Genomic DNA, 22,342 nt, shown 5'->3' with positions numbered 1-22,342 from the left:
TGTTATCTTAAGCTGGACCTGAGATGTCCATCGCTGTATCGTTTATACACTGTGCTGTGGGTATTGACCGCAGCTGTATGTACTGACTGTACACTATAGTGTCTAATTAGCGACGGTAGCAAGCTGTGTGTGCATTTTCTGGGATCGATGGTGGTGTCTTACACTTCTGTTACACCTCATTCGAAACAAGGTCAGATTACCGGCATTAGACGTTTCTTTTTGCGCGAGTCTTCACACCCTTTAATGAGTTCAGAAACCCTATGTAATCATTATAGTTGTAAATCTCACGGATTCGGACAATTACGTATATTTAATATGTCATATTTCATTGATTCTGTTCGCTTCTATTTGACCTCGGTTCTCGTAAAATCCCGGAATGACTGATTCGACATAATGCGGGTCTGGATTTACAACAGATCAACGTCATTCAGCAAAACAACAACACACAGGCTGTAGTTTATTGTAGCTTGTATGATAATGATGAGCTTCCACGTACGCACGTTAATTATAAGTTGATTTGTTTCGCTGCACTGCTGGACATTATATGTGTGGTCGTTCTTGACTAGTGGAAACAGTTGATAAAGTTGAATCGATATGGCTTCAACGGCTGTTGGAATGACCTTCCGCTGACACCAGTCTCCAGAATTGGGTCGTTTATTCCAGTTCTTTCTTGCAAAGGGCTTTCGGATATCGTTTTGATACATACACTAAACATAGGCTCACTACCAGGCTTACTTCGAGAGACTATAGTTGACGACAGGTGAGCAAATGTGCCCAGGGAGTTGTTATGGAAAACAACTCCCTGATGTTACTATTCTCATCACGTCCGATGATAACGGATTAACAACAAACATAAGGCCTTACTCACACTAGGCTGCATATTGGTCTTCAGGCATTACTAATAAGTACTTGGGATAGCCGGGGGGGGGGGGGGGTTAGTTGCTGCGATTTTGATGAAGTACGCAATTTTTGGAAGGACTTATAGTATTGACGCATTATTGTATATTGATATAAGACCATCGTGACAACAACAACAAAATGAGTGGAATTATTTTTGATATATTCTTAGGATGTTATAGTTCGATCTATAAAGACCTATATATATACAGTTTACAGACTATTTCTAGCCTTGTCCGGTATTAACAATGCTTTTTGTTATGTAGGCTTAATCCGATACCCCTTTTAGATTTGTTTTTCTTGTCATAAAGTACTGGCATGTGTGTCTACTTAAGTGGCGTAGGAAGGTACTTTTGAGTGGGGGGGGGGGGCTGAAGACTGATGGCCGGCCTGGGGGAGGGGTCTAAGGGGAGGGGGTTCCCCCTTTGGAATTTTTTTGCATTTCCAGGTGGCCTCAGATGCAATTTGGTGCAATATAGCACACTTCAACACCACTCCATTTTGTAAAGAATTTTGCATTTTCACCTGGCCTTAGATGCAATTTGGTGCTTCAAATGAGATTTTTTTCTCATTTGGAAATGAAAAAGGGGTTTTCTGACTTGCGGAGCGGAACGATACTTCCGCCCCCCATATTTTTCACTGGGGGGCTGGCGCCCCCAGCCCCCCGGTTCCTACGCCCTTGGTCTACTTGCCACTAAAGCTAGCCAACGTTGTAACCACGAAGCACAAAAAAAGTGTCGGCTTGTATATGTATAAAAACTGTGCGTGTACATGTGTATGCCTATGCCTATACGAACTAATAGGATATACATGTGAAAGGAATACGCATTAAATTGTTCAATGTGCAATGTGAACACATATCGATACCAGTAATTTGCCAGTACGTAGGCCTATATTTTGTAATATTCTGTCTGCCAGTAGGGGTGGGGCACTGGAGGTTGCAATTGAATAATCCCCTGATTAAATTAGGGGGTGTACGTAGGTTCGCCCCTTGTCATAACATATTTTGTTATTAGGGCGCAAATACTTGGTGTCGGATTGGTGGGGGGGCGGGGGACTTTTCGTGTTCTTAATTCAGGGGTCGCGTATGCATCGTAGCTCTTCAGATTTGAAGAAACTCCCTCCCATCACCTATTAAAACACTAGAAAACGAGATATAGGCCTAACCAAAATTAATGAATTCGATGGAAAGTGGGAACAATTCCAGCTGGATTTTGTTAAGTATATGTTTTACTTGTGCAGTTTCACTTTAGGCTACCGTTGGAAAGTTTTGCAACAATGAACAAACGTGCCAACTTAAGATAAAGGTGCCATATTCCGAAAAACATTTCACAATTAACTTTAACAGCTGTTGGCACGTACCCTCCTTTAATTAATGATATAAATATAGACTAAAGGGAATGTGTTGTCATGCTCGTTCAAATATTCATTCAAAAACACGACTGGCAGTTGTGATCCGAAACATTTAACCCAAAATGTGGTAACAACCGGTTGGGGCTCCTGGATATCAGGGTGTCCTGGTTCAACGAACCGAGCTAAGTTGCTTCGATCACCTTTGAACAAATTATGGAGTATTGAAAAATCAAGTTAATTAGTCATTTGTATAATCACTGTATCTCATAATCCGCCGAGATTTCTATTATGCCAGCGTAATGAATTTTCGAGATACCAAGTCACAATTTCGAGATAAAACGTCAAAAAGTTTGGAAATTAAAAGTCGAAAGTGAGGATCTAACAAACCATTGATAATTCTTCATAGGTTTAAGGTTAATAGATAGCTTGCTGACTCCCGACGAGATCTCTAGAATGATACTTCATAGTATTCGTGCTGTATAAACCATTATTGCCTTATAAGTGATCACGTTGTGGAAGTAGGCCTGCAATATGGTTATAAAGTTATAAATCACAAAACGAAATATAGTTGCGTCCAGTGGACTTTCACTCTCTTTCTAAATCCTCAGAATTTTTGCCTAGAATTCAACCTCACGAATTATCATCTCAAATATGGGCGTCGGAGAAGGGGAAGGGCACAAGCGGCGTAGGCGCCGTCGTCACCGCCGTAACCGCCGTCACCACCGTAACGCTCATCCGCCTCTACGGTTTGAAAATAGCAGTGAAGCCCGGATTTACTATTGCTACGTATTCTCATGGGTAATGTTGGTAACCATGGTTATCACAGCTCTGCCACTCGTACTTGTATCAGCTATTAGCCTGGGTAGCAGATCGTTTCTTTTAATTATCGGATGTGTTTTTATTGTCTTAGCTGGACCTTGTCTTGTGTATGTCATACTGAAACACAGACAGGTAGCCGACATCTATCGTCGAGCAAAACAAGCTTCAATGGCTGCGCAGGCGCAATCGGAAGAAAGTCACCAAACTGTAGGCCAACCAACAGAAGGCCCTTCTGCGCCTCCTTCATATCAAACTGTTATACCTGGCTCAGATGTGGCAGTTAACACAAATTACCAAGGAACGCCGCAGGAGCTCCATCCACCCTATACACCTTCATGGCCCTCGACGCAGAACGCCCAGCAATACGGGCAATTTTCTTATGGTTTCACTACCCTTGTTGGTGGTGATGCTAAAACCGAATTCACGCAAGATCCTAATTACGCCACAACGTATGGAATTCAACACGAAAACGCAACGACGAGTGTGAAGAATGAGGCAGCAGAGAATAACAAAGGATCTGCATTTACATATTCATAGCTAAAACGTACTTTAGTTTATACATTGATACCTTTATCATCTTGGATTAGGACGACCGTCACTTTCGGATGAATTTAACAACACAATGTTTTCAATGGTGAATGAATATTTGTTACTGAAATGATTGAAATGAAATTGAAATTAGGTCTATAGACCTAATTTCAAAATTTTAAAATAATATATATATTATTTTTGTGTATACATTTTGATACAATCACAAGAAGTTATATATAACAGACCCATATAGAACATTGCACTACCGATTATTTGTCTTTTTATTGTATCCCCCCCCCCCTCCATTTCTCCCCTTTCTTTGTTAGGCCCTTAATCGCAGAGACAATGATGTCACAAGCAATACAGAGTCCCACGTGATAAACTCCATATAAGTTAGTAAGTTGGTAAATACGACGAACGCTGATTTAAATAAATCCATGCGTAAAAGTAAATCTGAATCTTATTAGCGCCAATTTTGACCAGCTTTAATGCCACAATTAAGTTAACTATTTTGGTAAACACTTTATGAGTTTCCAGCGATCCATAAACTGATACTCACCTATATACGGCTTTGTATACCATAAGTCTTCCAGACAGTGTACATTGTGATCAGTTGCCATGGCAAGCCTAAGGTTATAACGCGTAACGTCCAGTGATATAAGCCTATCACTTAGTAGGCAAACAATGCTTCCAATAAGACAATATTGATTTTCCTTTTCTCATTCGTAGTAGGAGACAACGTTATCTATCCCTGTGTGTAGGGTTTATCGGTATATGTAGGCCACAGAAGTATACCATATTTAGTGTATCTATCCGAGTGTTGCCTATTAGGCTAACATAATCTGGGTTAAAAGAAGTGTTAGAGCGAGAGATGAATATTATACATATCGGCTTCTGTAGTGTTTATCAATTGATTCACCGAGAGACAGCTTTTCCTCTCTCGTTTTTTTCCGCGCAAAACTGAATATCAAATAAATGCAAACCTTTTAATGTTGATGATAGTTGGATTGATTGATTGATGATTGTTGGAAGTCTGACTTTTGAAACCGTTACTCGTCATCGACTGAGCAGAGAATAAGGATGAACTGTTAGAACTTACAAATCAGTGATTCATCTTCCTCAACTTGGGATATATATAACGGCTGGCATTGGGACAGACAGCACGTCATTGAGGTAAGTATATGCACTAGCATATATTTTCAAAATTATTTAGCATTTAAGGTTTGCCACACTCAGAAAACGTTTTACACAGGTTAATTAAAATTTTACTTAATATTTATGACAAAGAAGAACACTAAAACATTTAAGTAAAAATTACTTAACTGCTGTTTTGTAAAGTTTTACATGATAAGCATGTAACGCAAATACAATATTGTTATGTAAAATCATTTGCCAGAGAAGTTTACATAGCACCCGTTCAGTAAATATTTTACACAGGTTTTAAGTTGATTATTACCTGAGTCATTAGGTAAAAAAGATCTGGATGCATGATGTTTTTGAATCGCTCACAGCAGAAAGGTACATGTAAGAGAGAGCAAAATAGCAATGACAACACAAATAATTCAGAATGTGCGATGAATTGAATCTATTATTTCAACACAGAACATAAAAACTTTCTACTATAACAAAAACATTAAAAAAAGGTAATATCTTTAAAAGATGCATGCCTATGAAAATCTAAGTGATTTACTTTAATTTGTAATTTCTGAGAAAGTGCATTAAATGCATGGAGGAAGAATGTGCGATGTCGGGCCGAGCCTTCACGAAGATTTTATTTTTTGAATCGATTACTATTACCAGAACGTTGCAACCTTAAGAGAGCAAACGTGGTTGTTTTGAACAACAAGTTACCCTCTATAGTCATGCGGTGTCGACAATGGAGTTGGGTGCATGGAAGTGTTACCGTTGCCCGGGCAGAGGCGTCACTAGGCTAGTACAGCCAGTGCGGCCGCCCGGGCCCGATAAGAAGTACCGAAATTTAAAATAAGGGGAAAACATTCATCGATTCCCGCCCACTAGGGGAAAAACGTAAAATTCTCTTTTGCCACCATGAACGTTTAGATGTTGATTTAGAAAAGATCAAAGGTTATCTTCCCTCTCGCTGCGGAATCTTCATGTTTCACCTAGGATTTTCTAAACTACCTTAAATCACCTTCAATCCCCTAGATTTTTAGACCATCATTAGTTTATTTCATCCTTATCGACCTTCAAGTGACTTAATGCCCCCCCCCAAAAAAATCACAGCTGTAGGCCTATAGTGTGTGTTTGTGAACTTTGTTTAGTTTTTGCTAAAGAAGACACAGCCTTTAACAATATCAACGTTATCTTAACTTAAGTTATGAATATATATATATATATATATATATATATATATAATTGAAATCGTAGTGAGTTGGAAAATCCAGAACATATTTAAATATATTTATATTGATATATATGCACACAATTTGAAATTATAAAACATAATCCATAAACAAAATTTTGATGATCTTTTACAGCTTTTGCACTAAATTGAAGTTGAACTACGAGACTGGTTGAAAAATGGGTGTGGGGAACCGTCGTGGAAGAGCACGGAATATGAGGGTGCATTTGCAGAGTTTGTCCAAAGAACAGTTTTACCAGCGAATCATCGTGACCTCAATTGTAGTCTGTTCTCTTTTCTTTGCTGGGTTGGTATTTGTCTTAGTTGGCTGGCTCATTGGGGTATTTCCTTACATAATCTTTGGAGCTGGTATGTTAGTAATGAGTTTTCTCACTATTTCTTCGCTCATTCGTATGTTGAAAATATTCAGAGAAATCCATGGTAATACGGCAGGTGGGGTCGTCATGGCAACCGCCAATCGACCAGTGAACGTTCAGACTACTATGCGGACGAGTTCTCAAGTTACCATATCGGGAGGTACTCACATCACCGTGGTTACGAGCGCCCCACCCGTCAACATGCCTACTGATATTGCAAGTGGCACTCACGGAGCCCAATACAACGTGTTACCGTCAATAAGTGGGAACGTGACACACTACCAAACTGCACCACCTGCTTATTCTCCACGAGTGACGTCATATCCGGGTAACAACTTGGGTCAAGTCAATGCATGGGGCTCGGTTAATCCACAGTACGCTAATCCTGCTAATCCACCTTGGGGTGGAAGTACCACCTACACTACGAACAGTGCATACCAATCGAGTTACGGATTCGAGCAAACAATATCGGCAGCTCCATCAAACACAGTAAATGCTTTGACTGGAAATAATGCAACATATGGATCATCATTTACATATTCATGAGGGAGAATGTGGAACCAGCCAGAAGATGGGACAATTTCCTAGTGCTAATACCACTATAAACTGTCTTCCAAAGTCATGCTTCAGAACACTCCTACTGACAGTTCAAACAGTTCCTAACATTTATCATGATAAACATGATATTCATTATTGCTAAGGGCTGCTAGTACGAATGCTTTTGAAGCAGGACATGAAAGAAAGTATAGAAAAGTTGTCTCAGCTGGTTAGTAGAACTACAGCTCACATAAATCAGATCCAATCCGAACATTTTAATATATTATATTATATATATATATATATATATATATATATATATATATATATATATATATATACATATAAATATATATATATATATATATATATATATATATATATATATATATATATATATTGAATATTGAATAATGTATGATATAAATGCAAATTAAACGCTTTTTTTTTGTTCAAATACTGTAGATACGACATGTGCACTGTATAGCTGTTTTACCTTAAACCAAAGTGGGGTAGAAACTGCATAAGTAGGATTGACAAATTGTATTTTTTTTTTTCGTAGGGTACGATGTAAGCTACCAAACCATGTAAGGAACTTGTAGTTACCAGATTATCGTAATATTTCTTTCTTAGAACACTTGTTTTTTTTTGCCATGTAGCTGGGCTGAAGATAGCGTTGAGTTTAAAGTACTATACGGGAATTTAGCAAATTTTCCCAATATTCAGTACATTTGTTGTATGTGATGATCTCATGCAAGTTTTTCGAAAAGATATTTTCGTTTCCAAGATATATATATACACATTTGAAGTTTTGATAAATCTGGAAAACTCATTAAATATGTGCAAACTATGAAATGGAGTGTTGCGCTGATCAAAATTTGTTATTTTTAGCCCTTATTAAGTTAACCCCTAATTACAAGCCCGCATATATCATTTGGATAATGCAATGTTCCTCTTTCCAAGGAAGACAATATATTTTTTTAAATCGCCTTAGGCCACAAAGGTGTGTTCAGTGTCATTGAAACGAAGTTTGTAGAAACAAAGGAATAGCATAACAGACAGTAGGCAGTTTCTCCATTAATACCAACAATGTGCATAATTAGTTAGTGTTTATTCATGACTAAAACTAAAATTAAGGAAAGACTTGTAAAATGGTTCATCTTTAATGGATATTGATGGGAGTTGCAGCTATTTTCATAATTTCTAATATCTTTTAGAGCGATTAGGACAATGCTGTTCATAGGTGTCAATAGACCTGTAATAACATAACATAGTGATTTATCAGAATTTTTGAGGGACTCTTGTTAAACAAGATGCAAAATTTATTTTACATGTTCTTTTTTATTGTCTCTCTCTTTATGGCTTTTACAAGTAAAATGTTTATGAAGATTTGAATAACAAAATATATTATTGCATTATTCCAGTGGAAACAAGGCTATGCATTATACCACACATTTTACACGAAAGATTTAATTTATAAAGAGCGAAAGAGATAGAGGGGTCGGGGCAGTGTGGATTTTGAACACTTGACAAATTCAATGGCAAATACTGTTTAGACCTACTCCCCTGACTGAACAAAATTCGCAAAGGGATAGTTTACCATACGTTATATAGATAGCACTAGTCGAGAATATATTGGAACTGATGTGTGTGGTATATCATGGTGAACGTATAAACGACTGGCTTTCGCCAAAGAATGTTCTTTCTCAAATCCTAATTTCATTATTCAAAGAGCGATTCGCCACTGTGTTTGCAGAGATGCCTTCATTAGAAAATAAGTATTCAATTTAGTGAACAGAAACGCACTGACCACTGGGCCAATCAGAAAGTGCTTGAGGGCCCAGTGCAGTATGAGATCCACTGGCCTCCATAGCCGTCTAATAAAATCTTATATTAAGTAAACTTGCGTTAAAATTTTGTTTCTTTTCTGTCGGCCTTATCCATGTTAGCTGGGTTGTATTAAAGAGTGGGCTAAATCTCGACACTTTTGTTGTGATGAGGGGCGTCGAGGACCACTTCACTTTTTTTGTTTTCCTGGCTATCGCGCATATGGAGGGGATACGATGATCGATTTTGGTGCGAGGGTCCTGATTCCCCCCCCCCCCCCCCCAACACACACACACTCACACTGTCAGTCTTTTCCTGGTAATAAGGTTTTGACTTATGGTTAACAAAATGTCTGGAAGGTATGAAATTAGGACGACCTCGGCTACGTTAAAACAGGCTGGGTGGTATTCCAGGGAATGGACGACTCAAGCCAGAAAAAAAACTGCTCGTAAGGGATATTTCGTTGGCTGAGGTTCAACCTTTTGTTGAAATTGCTGAGAATTTTCTGTACTTTAATGTCCAAACCACATCCTTATATACTAGTTTATATCGTGGAGATATTTTTTTCTTTTAAAAGGCATCTGGCAACAAGCGAGTTAGTGATATCATCATGGCAACTTTAAGGAGAAAATATTATTGTTTTCGCTTAAAAGTCTAGAAATCATATATCTATGGAGGAAAATAATGTTTTCACAAACAAGGACAAAATTCTCAATACAGAAAGCATTGCAATATACTAACCACCATACCAATATGTATCACATTTAAAGCATAAATCAATAACGATATTAATACAGGTAACGAAGTAAGACTTTTGGAGAAGGATTTCATCTGATAAAGCAGTAAATTTATTTAAACCATCATTTGTATTACTTTTGATAGATTGTACGCCGTTAAAAGTCACTGCTATTATAGTCTAGTGTGTAACTTTACTTTCATTTGTGAGAAATTGCTCTCAAAATATCAGTGGCTCATTTATTTAAGTGGCTGAAACACTTAGTCTAGTACACAGACCATAATATCAGTTCCTCAGATGCAACACAATTATTTAAGTGGCTGAAACACTTATAGTCTAGTACACAGACCATAATATCAGTTCCTCAGATGCAACACAAACCTCAATAGGAAAACACATAAGACTTTTGTGGCCTCAAACAATATGTTTACAATTCATGAAAAAAATTGTCAGTGATAAAATTAATGGTGTTAAATCATATCCAGGAGCGTTATGTCAAACAAATATTAATGTAAAACAAATTTTTATGAAGTTAGCTATATATCACTTGGCAATCTCTTTTCAGTTAACTAATTTCCATTTTGCAGATTAATTTTCGGTTTTCCAGATCACAGTATTTGAGAGAAAATTACTAAGAAAAAGAAACACGAAACCCTTAATTAAGCATCCGAAAGTATCAAGCTTGCATGCACTAACCAAACATTATCACGTAGACTCCAATTATTGTTTGACTGTATGAAATTTTAATTCCGTGGTTTGTACTCGCTGTATTATGGACACGTTATAAGCTGATGTCGATTGTTTTAAGCTGTTTCTGTAGATAGCAGTTTTCAACAACTTGATTAATTGTTCAGTTAATATGGTGATCAATTTGCAACTAAATGACAACTTCCTTAATTTAATGAGTGGAAGATTTTAACCTTTTGCTGCAAAATGACAAAATGATTTTGATTTAACCAAATTTCATCGATATAACAATCTGTAGGAAATTGATAAATTTGATATTTTAATCAATCTCGTCATTTAATCACGCTTGCATCAGAATGTCAACATTTTACAGAAAAATGATGAAAATTTTCAGAAACAGATGTTAATAATTTGACGGCACCTTAAGGTTTCCATAGTGTTTTTAGCATACATTAATATATTTTGGTTGACCATTCCATCAATATTTGTCAATTTAACGAATCATTCAAAGTCGTTGTGGACATTTCACTTACTCTTACTTATTAGTGAAATATTGACAGTGTGTTATCAGTTGCCATAGTAACCAATATATATAAATATATATATATAGGCACTGGCGGATCCAAGGGGGACCAAGGGGGGCCATGGCCCCCCCAAAGGTGAGCCAAAAAGTGTTTCCGAACATCCGCTAAATCATATGTTTGGAAATTAAAAAAAATCGAGAGGAATAGCAGTGGTAGACTAGTCTAAACCTTTCGTTTTCTGGTTTAAAATTAAATGCAGAGCTCCCAACTGACCCGCAATTCGCGGGAATTAGACCCGCATTCTAACACCCAAACCCGCTGACCCGCACAAGCGTCCGAAAAAACCGCATTGTAATTGTCAAGTATACATAAAAAAAAATTGCATCCAATTTTGACTTAGCAAACATCATTTCTTTAGCATTTAGCATAATAGAGTATAAAACTTCCTTTACAGCATCATTTGAACCTCAAATTAGCCTATATTTCTTTTCATTGGGGCGAGCAGCGAACAGTGGCGGCGAAACCGGGGGGGGGGGGGGGCTTGGGGGGCTCAGCCCCCCAATGAAAAAGTTGAGGGGGCAAATGCATGATAAGCCCCCCCCAATATTTACCAAGGCTCCGAAACGTGCATCTGCCCATTTTTTCAATGCATACTTGTCGATCTGTCCGATGCACACGTATACTATATAGGTGTAATAATTTTAGTAAATGCTGGGGGACCCTCGGCCCGTCCCCTGGCTATAGACCACATTGTCACCCCAACCGCGTCTTCACGCCCCGTGAAAAGTGGAAGCAGTGAGTGTGAGTACCGGTAAGCGCAACACAACTTCGTCTTAGGCCAATGACTTGCCTCATTTTACACTACGAGTACACGCAAGGCGTGGAATATGGCTCTATGTTTAAACGCAATCAATTATTAAACCAAAAAACCCCACAATATTAGCATTTCACCTGTACTGTATATACATGCATTCGTGACAGTGCTTGGTTCATAGAAATTTGTTGGCAACTGCACATGGTTTTGGAATTACCCATTTGTTGACATTAAGAAATGCTTTCTGTTTTTTCTTATGACATTTATTTAATTATTGCATTTAATTGCAAGTAGCAATTTACTACACTCAAAAACGTCTTTGCGAGTACACTACGAGTAATAGCTACTCTCTTAAAACACCATCAAATATACAAATTACAATGTTTTTACAAATTTTTACGTGCAATCTGAGAAATTGCAGGCTTGAAACCCATATTTTAGGGCTAGGTATTCGCAGCATAAAACACTCGGGAAGTGCCGTTTCCGGCCATCTGGGGGTTTGAAAAACCCAAAATTTTCTTGTACGCTCCGCGCCAACCGATGGTGGCGCTCCGCTTAGATAGTCTCCACACATTAGCCCCCCAATAATTTTCCCGTTCCGCTGCGCCTGGCAGCGAACATTTTCATGCCACGGGAGAGAATGAATTATCACCTACTATTCAATTTATTGATGTTACACACAAAAAAATGCATATTTCTCAGAAAATTTTGGGTGACAAAAGCCTTACATGTAGGCATCACCAGGATTCAAAAAAAATTCAAAAGGGGAGGGGGATACCCCTTTTTCAGAAGTAAATTAACATCACCATTGTACACTTTTGTCGCACCAAATTGCATCTGAGGGCATTCAGCAATAGAAAATTTTCCAAAGGGGAGGGGGCACCCCCTCCCCTTAGACCCCTCCCCCATATCACTCTAATGCCACTTTGGCCCCTCCCAAACAAAGGCCCTGGATCCGCCAGTGTATATAGGTCATATAGCACAATTATTAAAACTGTATACACAGCGAAATGTAGGTAAACAAAGTTGCGTTTGAAGGACGTTGGATCGATATTAAGCGCGTTATTTAGGTACAGTTGTGTAAGCGGCTGATATCAGTATGCATCTCATTGGTTAATATTTGTTGAACGGTTCAACAACATGGATCGGGATGAGGTATCTTAATAAAGTTTATTTCACGAGAGGAAACCTAACCAAAATTGTAAGAAATTAATATTTCGAAATGTTCCGGTTTTATGAGAAGATTCATCTTCTTTGAATGGATAGTAATTGATCTGATGGACTTAAATTTCATCAGTTGGAAATATTAATTCGCGGGTAAGTGGTTTTCGGATAAATCTCTTTTAGTTCAGGTCGTATATTCTCAACCCATCGGTGTGTATATAAACCCATAGGTGTAGCCTCCGTAGTACCCTATAGGCTATATATATAGATAGATTTGTTCGTTCGTTAGTGATCATGCGGGGATCCATGAGTGGGGATCCGGGGTAAGGTTTATAGGGGTATTCACCCCTATAAACAACCTCACACACACACAAAAATAAATTAAAGCAGTTATAAGCTCAGCGTACGCTGTGTGTAGACTTTAATTACAGACCTAATGTATAGTTTAAGTTTTCCTCAAAAAACGCACCATTTGACGTCAGTTCTACACTGCTTGAAAGGGGGGGGGGGGGGTAGATGGGGGATATGTTAGGCTAAGTGAATATGGGTTTAAAATTCATAGGTTTGATTCCCTTTGACTATTTATCTATTTTATGGGCCAGTGGCGTAGGAAGGTACTTTTGAGTGGGCGGGGGGGGGGGCTGAAGACTGATGGCCGGTGTGACAGTACAGAGTGTCCCCCTGTACAAAGTGTCTCCGCGGACACTTTGTACCAGCATATTTAGTCCGGTCGGACATTATCTGCTGAAAATCGTGTCCCACCCTCACAGCAAATATAGTCCCACCGGACGAAATGTCCTGGTACAGAATGTCCGCAAATACTTCATAGCATATTTTGTCCCGCATAAAATTTAAGCATTTCGACATTCAAAAGGCAATTGAGTTCATTATCAATAATTAGAGCAGATACATCAGAGTTAAATGTTACAGGAAATAAATGAGAGGTTGTGCGTTGCTGCAAAACAAAAAATAGAACGGGGGAAAAAAGAAGAAAAAGAAACAAGTCTTCCGTCTGTAGAAGATGTTAATCATGTTTTTGTTGTGATTGCTGCTATGTTATCCTCCGTATATGTTGCATGTTGTATTCGGCAACTACATTGCGTTCATAGTCATCTTTACAGAGGGAGAGATAGTATAAACCTAACTTCCTCCCCAACGGAGGGAGGGTACGGGATAGGGAATGCAACAGCTACAACAAAAAATGATAATTGCAGAGGTAAAATATTACGAACTTTAGGAGTCCAAACTTCATTGTTGCCGTATTTCCCTAACACACAGTGGGTAAGTTTTGGCAAGTATGGTAACTGTACTTCATGGGTCTACGAGAGTTGCCTAGCCAATATGAAATTTCATCCGTGCGTAAAGCTCATTATAGGACGGGAACCGAGGGTGTTTTCAAGTTACATCCTAAACGAAATCGGCAACGCTGTATACAAAACTCAGGCCCATACACATAATTTTGAGTGCAAGGATAAGGGGGGGGGGGGGGAGTTGGGATGGTAAGTTATCGAATTTGTGTCCTGGGGAGGGGTCTTCTTAAGTCTGTGACCTATATGTGATGAGTTCCAAAATATTTTTGTTTGCTAATAACAACCATGAAGTAGCTGGAAGATACTTCTCTGACCTTGAAAATGTCAACACTGCCCCAACCCTCTCCGTATGGGCTTGACACCTATTTATTGACTTTCATTACTACTTTGTTTACTTTTTTACCCTTCCTTATTTTTGTCACTAAATCGTCGAGTCAAGGTTTTCTCCCTCTCAACAGGGTGGAAGGCCATCCCCCACCCCCTGCCCCCTAAGCCTGTTGTGATGGCCATGCACGAAGCAAATCTTCATTTGTATAGACAAATGGCATTCCAGGCAATTCCAGTGATAAAGGTTCGTTGTTTCTTACTATGAATGTTTCTTATTGGACAAAAGTGGTTCAAATTAGAAAAGATGTATTAGAACGATATCCTCTTCAAAAGAGCTGCAAAACATACAGGAAACAAAACAAAGCCAAACAAGGGAAAGAATAAAGCAAATAGGACAGAGCAGGATGCAATATGCTAGATTTTTTGTCTCATCATGTTTCTCACACTTTAAATATGTCATTCTTGTAGAGAAAAGTTTGTTTAAAGAAAGTTAATATAGTAAAAATCAAAACATGAAATTGGATGATAGTCATGCGCAAACACAATATTCTGAATCTATATCAGACTGGGCAAAGAGAGAAAAAATTATTATACATGGGATCAGGGAGCCAGGAGCGGGGGGGGGGGGGGCCCTGTCTGTACATACTACTTTAAAAATGGCATCCCATATCTTTTTATAGCACGGTTAACAATAAAGAATCTCAATAAATAGTATTGATAACATACTAACACATCATATATATTTAAGTGATATGGCCGGTGTGTATCGGTTTATAGCATAACGAGTGGTGGTTGTGGAATGAGAAAATGTCCCTCTGATGTTGTGTGCCCACCCCCACTTCCTACCCCCTGCATGGGGAAATTTAACTGGAATGATGACTCTCCCTTTGAAGCTCTGATGCAACTAAAGATAATCCATGCTTTCTAGAGCATCCTTCAAGCAGGGAGGTATTGCTTGATTATAATGATATACTACTGTCACTCTTCTTCAAACAATGTGTACTTGAAACTCTCATAATCCACATGAAGAACATCCTCTTTAGAGTTTGGTAAAGACCTCAATAAAACCATGCAGAAGTTTCCCTATTAGAATTCCCCCCTTGAACTGCTTTCCACAAACAGTAGGATTACCTATAAAATGCTTTAATGTGCAACTTGATACCGTCAAAAGTTAAATCTTGATTGTAAATTACAAATAAAATAGCTGATTCTCATGTATCCAACGGGTTTTTCGTTAAGACTTACACAGAAATCCATAACAGCAAAAGTTACAACAGGAAGCAGAATATGGTCGGTTATATGTTTTACTATGAGAACTTATCTTGAACACAATTTCCAGAACCAAGAAACACGCCTTCGTATTTGTTATTTAATGAAGTAATGAGGTGATAAAGAATTTCGAACGTCACAACCCTTCAACTTGAACTGCAAATATATGGATTTCCACCGAACGACTGGCAGTGAAAAGTCAATGGCCTGACTTTGCTTAAACGTATAGCAGCCGACGAATTTTTCTCTCATGATATGTTAGAGTGAAAGACAAGATTATTGTCGGTAACAAGTTAACTGCCAAGAAAATTGTCTAGACATGTCTTCTGGGGTCTTCTGTTAACTTCATACATACTCCCTCCATTGGTGGTCAGATATGAGATATCAGTACAACCAAATCTGTGCAAAATAAAAGTTGAAAGCAATATTATGAGTAGTGAATGCCACACTGTAAGTCATATATAAAATAAATTATCATCTTGAAAGGTTATGTGTAAGCTCCACTACAAAGATAATTAACATTCACCATATTGGTTAAGTGTAGACTGTATAGTGTACAACTGAACTATGCTTAGGCATTGAGTTAATTGGATGATCTTTTATTGTGACACCTACATGTTTATGGGATTACTGGCTCCATTTTTTTAATTGGAGATTGCATGTCATAATTCTGGCGCTATATTGTACAGTTCACTACCAAACCTGAAAAATTTTAACCACATGAGCCAATACAACATTTGTGACATATTAATTAAATTTAATATCAGAAATTTATCAAATTAGATTAAGCTAGGATACAACAGAAGTTTGATGACTTTTGGTGCTGTATTGATGTATGTGTGCATGGTATGACTGTTTAATGCTGATCAAACATTAATTGTCCTGAATCAGGATCCATGGGGGTTCAAAACACCCTCTGTATGACCCAAATGCAAAAACAAATAATGCTAGCTAACCATTACTATGGTAAAATGTACTATTATACATCATTTTGCATCAAGAGACCTAAACATTGCCTTATTTTGCCAAAGAAAAAGGGGTCCCTCTCCCAGTTTCAGAAAATATCCCCTACCACACACACAAACACATTTAGCAATTTTCCACAACGGACCTAACAGAGAAATGGTACCAAAACTCAGTTGATACATTATCTCTCTTATCTTGTCGAAGTTCCTGTCAAAACAGCCAAGTAGTAATAAGTTCACACTTTCTAAACAGAAAAGTTCCCTATGGTTACAATATCAAACTGTCCAACACCTTTTTGAAAAACAACACACAATAGGTGGTGTCTAGCTGTGGAATGTGGTCTTAATTATTTACTCATCATTTGTTTGAGCAAATAAACTGTGTCTGCTGCAGTCAAACATGTCCAGCCAAAATCACTTCTTGGGGATGTAAATCAAATGACGACAATTGTCAGGCTATATGCTACTTAAGAACCAGAGGTGGAACCTTTGCAAGTAAATATAGGAACAAAAACTACTTACATAAACTTGTTAATGGGGACTTAACCTGGAAAGATTTACAGTTCACTTTCTCGGTTCTCACCTACCTTCGTGACCTTTCTGTATGCTTAATACCTATTTGGAAATAAGTTATACTCAAACACAGCATTTTGCCATGCACTACAAGTTATTTGCATGGTACAAATAACAGATATGATGCCATTCATATTGGAACTAACTACAGAAAGTATTCACTTTTTAAGACATGTTTACCTCATCATCACATCAGTAATGAAATAAGAAGTTGATGCTGCAGTCTTGTCAGGCACTGCCTTAGTCTCAGGCCACTTTGAATAGAAGTCAGACAGTGTTATCATGTACAGTCGCTTGGCAGCTGTCACTGGTAGAGGACCAATAAGATCAACACCAACCTGTTAAGAAAGAAGACAGCATTTAGGTGCTAATTAAATTTTTTTTTTTACAAGTTGCAGGCTTTGCCTTGACTGTTGTTCTATTCCATTGCTTCATTCTGTACACAGATCTCGATAAAAACAGTGGGATATCTGATCGAAACAGGGTGTTGGTGGATTTAGGCCAATTATTTTTACCTTGCAAACATGAAAATGTAACTTACACCATACTGTACCATATATTTACAATCGCTTCAACCACTAAACCAGAAAAATGATACGCCACTTTTTGCAACTTACAATTATATGCCTATATTGATGGTTGCTCTGCAGTTAGGCCAGAGTGTGGCTTAAAGGTTTGCTGTATAGGCCCTAAATATGCCAAATTTTCACTATGGACAAAATTCTGTAAGTATGTTTATTTCCCTGGAGGAAATTTACCTCACTGGGACATTCAATCATCTCGTGTCATCATTTAGAATGTCTGAGCACAATTTAAAGGGTTATTACCCCCAGGAAAGTACTTTTTGAAAACTTCTAGCAATTAAAGTGGCCAAAATTTAGGGCCAATACAGACTACCTTGTATATAAATGTTTAATTTGTCCAGAAAGAGTGACATTAACTAAACTAAACCTTCACTGCATACTGCGGACATCCTGTGCAATTAAAACAGATTGAAACAGACTGTTTCAGATTGAAACAGACAATTAAAACAGACTGTTTCCATAATCCAGTTACAGGAATGCTATGGAGACTTGTTCGTAGGTCTACATGACAATGACGCTTTGACATCCTGTTGAACATAACTTGTTACATCAACGTTGATAGTTTTGCAATTAGAATCTAGACAATAGACATAGTCTGTTGTCTGGTTTATCTATGCAAAGATGAACACCTTCAAAGAGATAAGAAAATTCATGATCAAGAAGATATCATGTTTTTTTGCCCCCCCCCCCAAAAAAAAAACAAAAAACAAACACACACAAATATATGGGCTGCACAATTGGTAGTTCTAGCTGAAGTGCCTTAAAATTGAATTACAACTCTATATCAGTGTTTGAAATGGAATATTCCCATTATTGTACATATTGCATGGCCACAATTGGGGTCTATAGATATTTAAGAAGTTTTCTTCTGCAGTGAGGTTTGGCATGTAGAGAATATGCCACACCTAAAAAAGTACTATCAGGCCTTCGATATCTGTTCTTACCAACCAAAATTAATGAACGTGAATTTGTTATGTACAGTATTAGTGCCACTTTCCTCTAGAAGTAGGCTCGGCTATATGCTATAGTCCAATAATTGCATTTTATAGTGTCCCATGCATGCAAACCAGACTAGCTCTCTAAGCTTTAGTGATCTGTTTTTATCTTTTATGATAGGCAGGGCGATAAATGGTGGAAATTTATAATAATTGTCACAAAAATTTGTTAAGACAATTGGGTAAACAAAACGAAAAGAAATAGGCCCTAATAACTTTGCTCAAGCATACAACTGATTATAATGTTGCATAAGCAATTGCTTGACTTTTGCGAATGAGTTTTTACAACTAACCAAACGTGGTAAAAGAATATCATGATTTGTGCACCAATCAGTCCTAGAGGCCTGTTTATAGTTTAACTGTGGAATGGCCGTTCGCCATTTAACAACCAAAGGCATATTGTGTATCCTATACTGTAAGTTACAGACATTACCTTATAGATGTCACTAGTCAGTGTGAGCTGCCTTCAATTTCGGTACGCAAGAGTTCCATTTTCAGCCAGTCTGAAAGACTGACTTTGTCTCCGTAAGATTCTTCTCTGTTTTATTCTTGTAAACCCACTTGGATAGCTCTCATCTCTTAGAATATCCGCAATTTGTCTCACGTTTTCTGCTAGCTTTTCGGTTTTTAGTTGTCGCACGACTTTACTGCTAAATATACGGAAGCCGAAATGCGACAATTTGCTAATAATACGGATACTGCCAGAGTCCATTACTAATTAAATTTTTGCTACTCGAACGTACATGCTACGGCGGACATTGTGTTCAGGGGGACACAATTTACAACAAAATATATGACCGTCAAATAATGTCCCCTCTGTGTAACCATAGCATATACTGTCTGGGGAGACAGTCTGTACCAACTGGCCTTGTACAATAGGTCCGGGGAGACCAAACGTACTGGTAAATCCAGTATAAACTGTCCTGTGGGACTGGGACAGTTTATACTGAATATGGAATATTTGCGACAGTTTGTACTGCTACACCGGCCTTTGGATTTTTTTGCATTTCCAGGTGGCCTCAGATGCAATTTGGTGCAATATAGCACACTTCAACACCCACTCCATTTTGTAAACTTAATTTTGTATTTTCACCTGGCCTTAGATGCAATTTGGTGCTCCAAATGAGATTGTTTTTCTCATTTGGAAATGAAAAAGGGGTTTTCTGACTTGCGAAGCGGGGGGGGGGGGGCGGAATGATACTTCCGCCCCTCCACATTTTTCACTGGGGGGGCTGGCGCCCCCAGGCCCCCGGTTCCTACACCCTTGTTATGGGCCAATTTGCCTTATATACTCAAGACTGGCTACATACCAATTATTTTTTTTTTCAAAGAGTAAATGCGGTTAGTATAAGCAAGCAAAATGATTCCATATGATTCCTAAAGTACTTCGTTGCCCAGAAAGTAAGTAACCATAACAAAATATGTATAACAAATTGTAATATTTTTCTTCTTTTCTTAACATTCTTTCACAGTCATATAAATTCACGCCTGTACATACCATATCAGCCATTTAAGATGGGCCGGCTCGGGCGGGGTAGAGCACGAGGACTGCACCGTAGGAACACTAGACCTGATGTGTTTGTCACAAGACCTATCGCAAAGATAAACAAACTTAAAGCCGTGTTAATGTGTATGGTCGGTTCTGTGGTTGCAATGTTTGCTTTCGGTGCTCTTACAGTTGGCCTTATTCTGCAATCGATTATACTAATCATTTTAGGCGGCTCACTGCATGTAGGTTTATTTATCTCATTATTGTTGTTTATTATCTACCATCTGATAAAAACTGTCACCAAGATCCGCCATGGACCAACGAATGTTAAAGCTGCCGGCCAACCATCCGCGCCCATCAACGTCCAAAGTTCAGCTGCAACGGCTAGACAGTTTCAAGTCCAGGTGGCGGGTGAATCTCACACTGTCGTTTTAACAGACGAACACTTTGCGTTAGCGAACCAGCTCCTTGAAAGGAGCAAACAGGGCGAAGGTTTACAGACTATGTTGCAATCAATAAGTCAGAACGTCGCAAATGTACCTGAGGGCGGTACATACCAAGCGAGCTACGGGTTCAAACCTGAATATTCAACGACTTCTCGAAACGCAAACGCCACTAGTACACAATATGGGAACACGTTTGGATCAGCATTTACATATTCATAAATCATACAATTCGGAAAGTTATACCGGTCTGGATTTTGAGCAGTAAAGATTTAATCCAATTTCAATCAGTTTTTATTTGCAATATGTTCCAGCCTGCAGTTACAAAGAAACAAACTTACTTTCAAATTTGATTCTCATCTTTCATAAGGAGATTGAACCTAGAATAGTTTCAGCTACTTAAGCATGGCTTGATTTTCCTAAACAGACTTTTTATTGAGTTGTTTTCTTCATATTTAAGTATTTAGACGTCTGGTAAAGATTTCCAACCCCACCCTACCCACACCTGTATTCAGATCAATCTTTGCGTATCTTTTGTACATCACGTCTCAAACTTGCAAGGAAAGAAAGAAACATGACATCACTTAGATAACAAGCAAGCACCCGAATGAAAAAGCAATAGTTGAATTATAAAACAAGCACGATCTTCTACTTTGTAGCCTACATTTAAAGGAAATTGTATATATTCCACTTGTAGAATAAACTTTAATAGTGTAAATTAGTAAGGCCTCTTCTTTCTTTTTTTTATTTTACAGTAAATATTATAATTTAGTTGAAAGAACAAAAAAGTCATAAGGAGGCTTTAAAGGTATTACTTATACCCGAAGAAGAAGAAGAAGTCTATTTTCCTCGCTTAGGACTTTGTCGATGGCCTAGTAACAACTTCCTGAACAAATAAATGCTAGAACTTCATTCACATAGTGTTTAGTATAGGCCTACTGCACATATACGAGTGATGATTGGGTGCGTAAACTGAATCGGGAAGAGATTGTCATACAGGGTTGTTAAATAACATTTATTGATGAAACACAGCCTTAATTTGAGTTGTTACATTACCGATGATGGGAAACAAACGGCAATTTAATGTAGTTCATTTGGTTGGTACCCTTTTAGTTTAGTTTAGTAAAAAAATGGATCAGGACGGACACTCAAAGCATTCTTAAACCCATTCACACTACTTGCACGTACAACTTTCTCAGGCAAACCGTTCCACTCATTCACAACCCTATTAGAAAAAAATTATGCCGAATATTAAACCTACTTTGTGACTTTTGAAGTTTAAGACAATGACCTCTGGTAGAACTACTATTAGCAAACATGAAAAAGTCAGCGAAGGATAAATTGTCAAAACCATACACAATCTTGAAAACCTATATCAGGTCACCATGTAACCTCCTAAGCTTCAGTGTGGTGAGATTTAACAGTTGTAACCGACTATAATAAGGAACACCCTTTAAGGAACTAATCATCTTAGTAGCCCTTCTCTGGACCATTTCAAGTACTTCCTTATCCTTAGCAAATATGGGTTCCAAGCCTGCGCAGCATACTCATGATGAGGCATAACCAACTGCTTATAAATCCTAACTACTATGTCCTCTTTCAGAAAACTGAAGTTCCTCTTGATCATACCCAAAACCCTATTACCTCTTTTAGCAGCTTCCTATAATAGGTTACAGATCGGATTTTTTTCAATAAATACTTATATTTGGAAATGTCTTCAGAGAAGTTGGATGGGAGTGAAACTCATGATTGGATGGAA

General features: G+C 38.1%; 3 long non-coding RNA genes across 3 annotated transcripts; 2 read left to right on the top strand and 1 right to left on the bottom strand.

The window, feature by feature from the left end:
- The first annotated feature begins 482 nt into the window (after nucleotides 1-482).
- On the top strand, nucleotides 483-7,167 carry LOC139959992 (uncharacterized). Its single transcript, XR_011790275.1, has 3 exons — nucleotides 483-760; nucleotides 2,859-4,773; nucleotides 6,099-7,167. It is a non-coding gene; the product is annotated as an uncharacterized lncRNA (long non-coding RNA).
- A 4,437-nt stretch (nucleotides 7,168-11,604) lies between these two features.
- LOC139959991 (uncharacterized) lies at nucleotides 11,605-21,702 on the top strand. Its single transcript, XR_011790274.1, has 2 exons — nucleotides 11,605-12,781; nucleotides 20,124-21,702. It is a non-coding gene; the product is annotated as an uncharacterized lncRNA (long non-coding RNA).
- On the bottom strand, nucleotides 14,681-19,659 carry LOC139959990 (uncharacterized). The gene is made up of 4 exons (XR_011790273.1): nucleotides 19,085-19,659; nucleotides 18,109-18,285; nucleotides 17,253-17,410; nucleotides 14,681-15,933 (listed from the first exon to the last, which is right to left on the bottom strand). It is a non-coding gene; the product is annotated as an uncharacterized lncRNA (long non-coding RNA).
- Nucleotides 21,703-22,342: the final 640 nt, after the last annotated feature.

The sequence above is a fragment of the Apostichopus japonicus genome, chromosome 19 (genome assembly GCF_037975245.1).
Source record: "Apostichopus japonicus isolate 1M-3 chromosome 19, ASM3797524v1, whole genome shotgun sequence".
In the NCBI taxonomy this organism is placed as follows: Eukaryota; Metazoa; Echinodermata; class Holothuroidea; order Aspidochirotida; family Stichopodidae; genus Apostichopus; species Apostichopus japonicus.
Note: the sequence above shows the minus strand (reverse complement) of the source record. Positions and strands in the feature narration are given on the sequence as shown.